The sequence below is a fragment of the Rhipicephalus sanguineus genome, chromosome 1 (genome assembly GCF_013339695.2).
Source record: "Rhipicephalus sanguineus isolate Rsan-2018 chromosome 1, BIME_Rsan_1.4, whole genome shotgun sequence".
NCBI lineage: Eukaryota > Metazoa > Arthropoda > Arachnida > Ixodida > Ixodidae > Rhipicephalus > Rhipicephalus sanguineus.
In genome coordinates, this window is record NC_051176.1 from 73,041,130 (window position 1) to 73,049,882 (window position 8,753).

An 8,753-nucleotide genomic window follows, 5' to 3' on the forward strand; every position below is an offset into this window, starting at 1 on the left:
AACCCTAACACTTGTAAGCATCTTCACAGCAGAGGCTGATGCAATATTTGCGGCTGTTAAACACATTCAAGAATTGAATATTCGCCCCGCACTTATTTACACAGACTCTTTAAGCGTCGTTAAAGCCCTTAAATATTTAGGGAAGCGAGAAAATGCTGTCATCGCCTCGATCTACTCAGTCCTATGTAGCATCCATGCATTCAAACACACGTTATAGTATGCTGGATTCCAGGGCACCGCGAGAGAGAAGGAAATGTACAGGCTGATAGACTGACTGCATGTGTCCATGCAAACGTTGCCGATACTGCCATGGCTGTTTCTGTGACGCACTTAACGTCTCTCCTAAGAAGAAGCATCAGAGCATACTGGCAGCGCTCATGCGATACAAGAACACATAACAAACTTCAAACTATCAAACCGCAGCTTGGCAACTGGCCACCCATAATAAAGTATCGTCAAACAGAAGTCATATTTTCTCGGCTGAGCATAGGACACACATACAACGCACACTCATACTTGTTAACCGGCGGTGGTCCGCGAGCGTGTGTTAAGTGTGGTGAGCATTTGACAGTGCTTCATGTCCTGATGAAATGTCGTGAACAAGAGTGCCACCGGAAAAAGCACTTTCATTTACCACCGCGACAGCATATTCCACTTCGTCCTTCGATGTTTCTTGGTAACGAGCCGCTTTTAAATGCGAAGCATTTCTTAGCGAACCTTTGGCACTTTGAGCGTTTCTATCTATCTATCTATCTATCTATCTATCTATCTATCTATCTATCTATCTATCTATCTAGCCGCCTACGTTTGGGTGCTCTCATGATCGCCTCCCTAACTTGGTGTATACCACAAGTGGCATGGGAGGGTACGAAGATTCGACAAATATGACTGTCGGATCATAACATGAATAACGTGAAAATCCTGTCGCGTATGTCGTTAAACCCTTTCCTCCAGACACGTATGGCACATGCCCGTTTACCACGAGCCGCGGTTTACGGCTATGCGCCACAGGTAATTGACGTTTAATATCTACCCTGGAACGGCGAAAACAGACATTGGTAATTTAAATGCGAGAGCGTTAAGAAAAACCGACATAGGCAGCGTTGACCCGAAGAATGGAACGAATAAAATGTTAGGATCCCATGTGGAATCGAACCCAAGCATTCAGCGTGGTAGTCAGGTATTCTACCACAGAGCCACGTCAGGTCTATAAACTACTTTTGAAAAACAGCCTGTGCAGGCGTAATGGCGGTTCTGACTATCTAATTTTACAGGAAAGCAATAAACACTACATATGTACTCCTACGATACAGGCGTCATATGAGAATACTGTATGTGGTTACGATGTTGGCTCCGCTTTTATAGCAGTCTAATAAACATTACATTTGTATTCATATGATTCAGCAAGCAGATTACTTTAAGGGCTCGTTTTTGCTTGTTAGACACAATATTATCGCAGCCATGGCGGCGAGTGTGGAACACTCTTTTTTCTGCCTGTTAGCATCACGTAGCACGTGATCTTTTTACGAGCTGGCAGCTGAGCAATAACACATCTGCTAATGGTGGCCGCATTGTTGTGGCATTCTATCAACCTAGCGGGAAGTCGTGAGTTCGACTCTGTGCCTCCATCGAAGCTGTAATCCATAATAATAAATTGCGGCATCCCTTACCCATATAAGAAATAATAAACAACGTTGAACAAAATTTGTATATTAACAATCTCGTTGCCCGTGCTCCTCAATTAAAGAGCTCCTCAAGATCGTGCTTACCTCAGTTGGATGGAGCTAAAGGGAACTAAACATTATGGGAACATGTTATATATGATTTGCCTTGCTTGTATAAAGCAGAGACCGACAGTTCTTTAAATAACGCCGTTCAAGTTTCGCACGAGAACTGTCGATCAGCGTGCTTGCTCTGCTGCCACGGACGGCTCTTCTTTCATGAAACCTCCATGGTAAAAATACGGCGTCAGTTAGTTTTATATAAAAATAGAATTGGGCTGACTTAATTCAGCGTACGCACGATATCTTGCAAGGAATCGATCATCAGCCAGTGCTATTGACCTGCGGCACGCAGCAGCTAACGAGAGTGCCCCGTTGAATCGACGGAGATACCACGCCTTTTTCTCGTTTTTTTTCTTTCTTGAATAAATTATACGCACCTGTACTACGGCTGAATCGCGACATAGCCGTAGTCTTTCCACAAGTACATCTGAAATTAAAAAGAGCTTTCTATCGACAGCTCCTCTGCTACTTAGAAACATGGCGCCTTCTAAGCAATGCTTGTGATAAAAGAGGTGTCTCTTCCATCTATGTATAATGTATGCGATAGCCTGTGCGAATGCATGATTATTTTTAAGTCTTTGCAACTTATGATTACAACTTCGAATTAATTATTACTCTTTTTTTCATGTCATTGGACTGTCTAAAGCAACGCAAATGTTCAGATGGGCGTTGGTTTTTTAGGGCTGCGATTGAATATAAGCCACCTGTCATTATTTAACGTACACGCGAAGCACGCTACCTGGGCTTTTTTATGTCCCCTGTCTTCTCCTCCCCGGCGTTGCCAATATTCGAACGACTACAGTAACCAACTGCCGTGCAATGTGGGCCTCTACGGATGAAAATAAAGTTATCATGTACTAATGTCGGCTGAAATACACTTGGCAAGCAGAGTAAAGACTCATTCACACCTGCGACTATGAGCGGTCGCGCTACCGTTTGCGACTGGCGAGGAAAAAGCGATGCAAAGCCACCGATGTCCACGCCCGAGTGCGACCTATACATGTCGCCACACAGAATTCACGTCTTCTCGCATTGCCAATTCCCGGGGAAATCAGCTCGTGTCCCGTTCTTTCGCATCTGATAAGTTCAGAGGCTTGTGCGACTGCAGTCGTGCGACTGAAAAATAAAGCAACGAGCGCCTGAGACAAATCACTCGCTTAGCGACCATTTACGAACAGTTGCTTTGCGACTAACTTGGTCGCTCAACCATTGCTACACTCTAAAGCAAAATGGTGTTAAAAGGGTGTGTGGTTCATTTCTTCGGGGACTAATGGGGCTGCCACAGCCATTAATCCCATTAAGGACTAACAACTGCGGGTCTGCTTGCTCGTGGTTGCTTGCTAACGGCTGCTTGCTCGTGATTGTTTTGCAATGTGCTGTCCAAAAAGGACATCCTTCAGTCGTGCTTATTTTTTAACATGAAAGTGTTTTATGCCGGGGTCCACCACGGCTCCACTGACGTATTTCCATCATGTATATGACGTTGCAAAACATAAAGACTAATAGTTGGCAAAGAGAACTTATGACCCCTCGCTCCACAGCGCGGGGCGCGAGGAGATTCAGCCACAGACGGCACGTTCTTTGACATGCTAACGGCGACCTATTGAGTGTTGAGAGCACGGAGGTCACTTCGCTCACTGCAGCGGCCTCTTTTGCAGAAGGAACGCGCTGCTCACACGGAAATAAGTTACAACTGAGACAGCTAGTTCGCGCTCATGTTGTATATGTTCGTTCCGTGCGCCCTTTCTGCTTGAGCAGCGCGTTGCAAATTTCGAGCTTCTTGCCGTTCTTCGCGCGACATTAGATTTTATTGCTGTAGCATTCATTCTTTCGAGCTTACGGCGAAAAATGCAGAACAAACGCTCAACTACGTCTGTGAAGACACGTTTCACTTCCTTGTTATACCGATTCCTATGACATGGGGATCAGCCATGTTTTTTTTTCTTACGGTGACTATACGACCACATAGTGTTATCGCTTGGCTCGCTGACTACGAAGTTTCAACAATCAGCCCTTCCCGAAGTGGGCGGACACTGGCTTGATGAAACCATTGTTATTTTTCAAAAACGGACATCGCATTTCTTATGTTACCTGCGTTTTAACACCTCATGAAACGAAACGATTCTTGGTTCTTTTTTCGCGCCATAGCCACCGTCTGATTACGAGACGTGGCAAGGTAAGGGTACATTATGGCGAAACAGCGCGAAAGACGAGACGAGTACAATAGACAAGACAACGCGTCACACTTTGTCGAGGCCAAATGAACGTAAACCATCTGTTGCCGAGCCAACAACCCTTTAGCGGTAGAGAATTATGAGTTAAGTTTGCCTTCTGGTGCGTTCCTCACCCTACTCCTTAGTGAACGCTCAATGAAAGCAAATTTACCAGATGGACAGGACGGTTATCGGCACGCAGCTGCTCGCGTATACTTGCGGTGACATGCGAGATGCCTTTTGAGGTCGACATCGACTGAGACTTGCATCGCACGTAATGAAAAACTTAAGACATGGGTGGCGTATCACAGAGCAAATTCCCACAATTCGTTCCTGCGGTGTAATTCAATGTGCAAGGTAATATTATTTTTTCATGATGTTTCTTATGACTAGCCATACGTATGCCTTGTAATCCTTTTTGCTTTTTTAGGTTGCAGCTGTATATTCGTAAAATCTTACGATTATCGTCTAATTTGTGTCCGAACCTCAAATGTCCTCATTTTTAGTTCTTGTATTGTGACATCGCCGCACGATGTTGTATTAGAAGCAACTGCTTTTTTCTTGAAAAGCGGGATCCGCAGTTGTCGAGCGCGTTTGAATGTCGACAAAATTGTTGAACCAGATACTCAACACGAACTGCATTTAGCTATATATAAAATGATATCACCAAAACGAAAAAAGACGAATGTTAGTCTGGAAAAAGATATATTAAAAATAGCAAGCTTTTTGTGCAGAATTGAAGCAAAATACTCCATACGTATTTTACCAGAACCGACACCGGATAATTCATTACGCATATATTTGCTGCAACTGCTTCGTGAAAGTACCGAAACATATCGAGCATTGGGTTTAAATCATACTTCGCATTTTACTTTAAACCGAATACAAGGTGAATTAATGACCGAAGCTCTGTTAGTGTGGACAGACTTTTGGGCTAGTTAGTTTGTTACGTTCATTGAAGCCATAGCGCTGATAAGACAGGGGCCACAGAAAGAGCGCACGTCCCGTCCTCTTTCTATGGTCACTGTCTTATCAGCGCTATGACTTCACTGTTAGTGTTAGTTGTGTGCGTTCTAAATTCCATGTACTAACTGTGCCAACAGCAAACCTCAAATTGAATTCACGACGTTAGTTAGCTGTTCGAATCAATGCATTTTGTAGAACTTGTTTTTGGGCGAGTTTGTGCCTTAGTTTGCTGAACATATCTAAGTGGCGCGAAGCTAGGAACATGAAAAAGGGCCCTTTTTCATGTTTCTAGCTTCGCGCCACTTACGATATGTTCAGCAAACAATGCATTTTCTTTCGCTCCAATTCGTGGTGTGGCTGGATGGCAAGGCGATCGACCTCTTGCTACTAGCTTCTCACATTGAATGGTTATGAGTTTTTGTTTCGCATGTCCACATAAAACTGTCGTAGTTAGCTTAATAATGCTCGTTTTTCTGTAAAGAGCTTCTATCGTTATCGTAACAACGAGCTTCTTTCATCAGAAGTGGTCCGTTCTGATGTCGTTTTTTTTTTAATTTCACAAAGATCCCCCCAAAAAATAAAACGGGTAGTTCAGTGCCTTCTTTCATTTTTTGCTTCCAGCAATTTCTGATTCAGAGAAAAGCTATTGATTCCGAACACTATCTTCACTGAACACATAGGTAGAGGGGGCGATGAGATAGCTACAGGCGGATGTAGATTTCCAAGTACATTACTTGCAAAATACTCGTTAACGGCCTTCAATTGCTTGGCGTAATATGAAAGGAGTTCGTGGAGTGGAAGAATCTCATATTTTTTCCTCCATTTTGCTTTTTTCGTTGGGCATTGAGGATATAAAAGTTGTTAATCTCTCTGTCTGTCTACTTTTACACAGGATTTGCAGTCACCTTTAGGTTTTAAAAAAAATGTCTTTTAGGATTTATTTTTTCTTTTTTGGGAGCCACAAAGGAAGGCGGATCCTATTTAGAGCAGAGATTATTCAGCTTTTAGGGGCCGTCTTTTTCATGCTTATGCGTGCAAATGGTGAACTGGAAGTTTTGAGGGAGAAAAATTATTTTCTAACGAAGCATACGAGGAAACCGCTTTGATGTTTAAGCTTATTCAAAAGACGTTACTTTCGCAGCAGTGCCTTGCTTTTCTGCTAATTACCGCCAATAGAAAAGCTAGCGTATCCATACTCGCACGGAAGGCGTCCGCATCGAAGGCACATGTTCTCATGATCAATGCTTCACTGAACAGCTTTGCTCTAGACCTGCGCTAGTTTCACTGAAACAGCCGATGGAACCCAGAATGTGACTAGGATAAAGAGGCAATTTTCTGTAGCTTTCATGAGTGGAACCGCTTTTCATCCATGAAGAGAAAAACAATTTCTCTTCGTAAAACAGCAACTTCTCTTTTAGTGACGCTACTGCTCCACACCCGTTGCCTAAATGTGACGGCAATGGCACAGATATACGACATTTCAATACAAAATCGTCAAAACAGCGCCGCTCTTTCTGAAGGTATTGTGTAGTTTCGTTCACAAAAAAATTACAGTACTAACGTAACAGAATATTATTTTCATTAGATAATGCACAGTTTTCTCATTGCACTGTATTCCACGTGATAAATGACGACATGAAAAGAAACCCAAATATTTCGACAAGCACTCTGCACGTGATTCGGACTGTGTACGGCCTCTCATTCGAACCACTCGTCTTGGATCTGAAAGAATGCCGGCCAGCAAGTACACGGACAAAGGGCGTGACTTTGTTTCGACATGTCTTCGCCTCGCTTCTGCCGCCAACTGACAGATGCCAGTCAGAACTCAACAGGCACCGACAGGGCGCCTTTGTTGCTCACATTAGAGTACAAGAATACATCTGCATATGGTTCTTGACGTCCCTTCAGTCTACTTACAACCGCTGATTACCATCGGAGGAGTCTGTTTTCGAGAACGAGGTTGGTGGTTACACCTTGCTAGCGTGAACGTTGCAACTAGTAAGTGCAAATTTGTTTCATTGCATGCCGCTTTTCAAACGACGACCATGTGGCACTGCCTACACTGTTAAATACGCCCCAGTTATACTCTGACTATTGCGTTTTGCTGCCGAGTGCGAGTTCACGGGCTAGATTTGCTGCTTCGGCGGCCACATTTCGGTGGGAGTGGAATCCAAAACCACCGATCCACTTGTTACACAGGCTGATTAATCACGGTTAAATTGACGACGGTTAGATTCCTCAACCGCGGGTAACGTTGTCCGTAATCCGGGAGAGTTTAATGGCAACAACGACACGGTTAATGGCACAACGACACATCATGTGATCGCTCGTGTACACATTTCATTTTGAATAACTATTTAGGAAGTTTCATTGATATTTTAGAAACGCTGTGTTTTCCAGCGATACAACTGCAATAACCGTGAGTTTGAATGTGTCTCGGGCATGCTACTTTTCTATGTAGCATAATTTAGGAATAGTATAAAAAATGTGGTCAGAACCGGAGTTGGCGTTCCTACCGTCGCTTGGAGCGCAGTGTGACAGTTCTAACCGCGTTTAGCGATAACAACGGTTAGATTAGGCTAATCTATTTGGTTCTGCATTTTAACGAAGACGTAAAAGCGTCGGTCAGGCAAAGGACACGACAAAAGTGAAACGTGTATGCGGAAACGTCGTGGAGTCTCTCGCCTGCTACTGATTACTATCATAACGCTTGACTGATCGCTTGACGATTAATATTACGAACAGTGATTAGATAACAACACGAACAGCACACGCACAAGCCTACACGCCACTGGATCTCCGAAGCAGCAGCAGCGCTTTCGTGCGCGTAGCTGACTTCTGATTGTGATAGCCAGAACTGTGGCTCCAAGTGCTTCTACGTTTCTATGTGAAACTTGGTCACCACGCCTGTGTATGTCACCTTCTCATCTTGTCGTTTGTTCTAAAATTATTACAGGGGCAAATGAACAAAAACGCCCCCCCCCCCCCAAGACGCTGAAATAGTACTCAACTCTTTTCCTGCAAAAAAAAGCGTTCATTGCGGCTAAGTTAAAGCCACATGCTCCGCAAAAAGAAGTGATAAAGAGACAGAGAGAGAAATAAAGAAGGGCAAGAAGGAGAAAGATCTAAAGAGCGAGAAAGGCAAAGAAATCAATAGACAGAGAGAAAGAAAATATTGAAATAAACAGATACAAAAAAGATATAGAATAAACAGAGAGATAAAAGAAAAAGAAAGAAATAGAAAAATCAAGAACAATAAAGAAGGCCGCCCAGCTCCGCACTCCCTTTAGGTTTGGCACCACAAGTGCGATGCATCGCGTAATAACTAGTCACGTGACTAAAATCACGTAACATGACGTAACTAGCCACGTGACTAGAATCATGTAACATCATGTAACTACTCGCTTGACTAAAAATCCCTAACATCACGCAACATCTAGTCACATGATTAAAAATCACGTAAAATTTTGTGACGCGACTAAAATCACGCAAAATCGCTTAGCAGCTAGCGACGTGGCATGTTCCCATCAAAAACCACGTAACAGCTAGTCACCCGTCTAAAATCACAATATCACGGAACAGGTAGTCACGTGACAAGTCTAGTGAAGTCTAAGTCTTGGCATACCTAGTACTACTGCCAAAAACTTAGCCTGTGAGCAAAAGCTTGTCAATACTAGCAAAACTTAGCTAGGTCGAACACTAGCTCCGCTGATGGTTCCAGCTTTGCGCCACCAGTGCAAACTGTGCGTTTTTTTAAATACATATTTTTTTATAAAACTCCTATGACAAT